Below are 770 nucleotides of genomic sequence, written 5' to 3' on the forward strand. Positions count from 1 at the left end.
GTGACAGAAGTCATGGGATAATTCCTAACATCGATTTGGACCATTGTTTCCTAGCATAGTGAAACACCTCGACATAGCATTGACATAACAAATTATTGGTAGTCTCCTGAAGAAGTATTGACCCATACTGCTTCTAGAGTTGCCTATTATTTGAAAATTTTGCCGGTCTACGATTTTAAGCATGAACTGACGAAACGGCCGGCCGGAGTGGCCGAGCGGTTAAAGGCGCTACAGTCTGGAACCGCACGACCGCTACGGTCGCAGGTTCGAATCCTGCCTCCGGCATGGATGTGTGTGATGTCCTTAGGTTAGTTAGGTTTAAGTAGTTCTAAGTTCTAGGGGACTTATGACCACAGCAGTTGAGTCCCATAGTGCTCAGAGCCATTTGAACTGACGAAACGCTTGATGTATTTTATGTCGGGTGATCTGGGTGGCTAAAACATACCCTCGAACTGTCTAGAATTTTCTTCAAACCAATCACGAACAATTGTGGCCCAGCAATGGTAACATGGTGGATTGTCATCCATAAAATTTCCATCGTTGCTTGCGAACACTAAAACCATGAATTGCGCCAAATGGTCTCCAAGCAGCCGAACATAACCATGGCCAGTAAATGGACGAGAGTACTTAGTCCGTCTTGTGTAAACACAGCCCAAACGATTATGGAGCCACCACTAGCTTGCACAGTGCGTTCTTGACAACTCTGCTCCATGGCTTTATGGGGCCTGCACCGACTGAAATTGGGACTCATCTGACCACGCCAAGGTTTT

At 46.2% G+C, this 770-nt stretch overlaps 1 non-coding gene across 1 annotated transcript; it reads left to right on the forward strand.

The window, feature by feature from the left end:
* Positions 1-201: 201 nt before the first annotated feature.
* On the forward strand, positions 202-285 carry Trnas-gga. The gene is given in 2 exon segments: positions 202-241; positions 251-285. It is a non-coding gene; the product is annotated as a tRNA-Ser (tRNA).
* The last annotated feature ends 485 nt before the right edge of the window (positions 286-770 follow it).

Source organism: Schistocerca americana, chromosome 3 (genome assembly GCF_021461395.2).
Source record: "Schistocerca americana isolate TAMUIC-IGC-003095 chromosome 3, iqSchAmer2.1, whole genome shotgun sequence".
Lineage (NCBI taxonomy): Eukaryota > Metazoa > Arthropoda > Insecta > Orthoptera > Acrididae > Schistocerca > Schistocerca americana.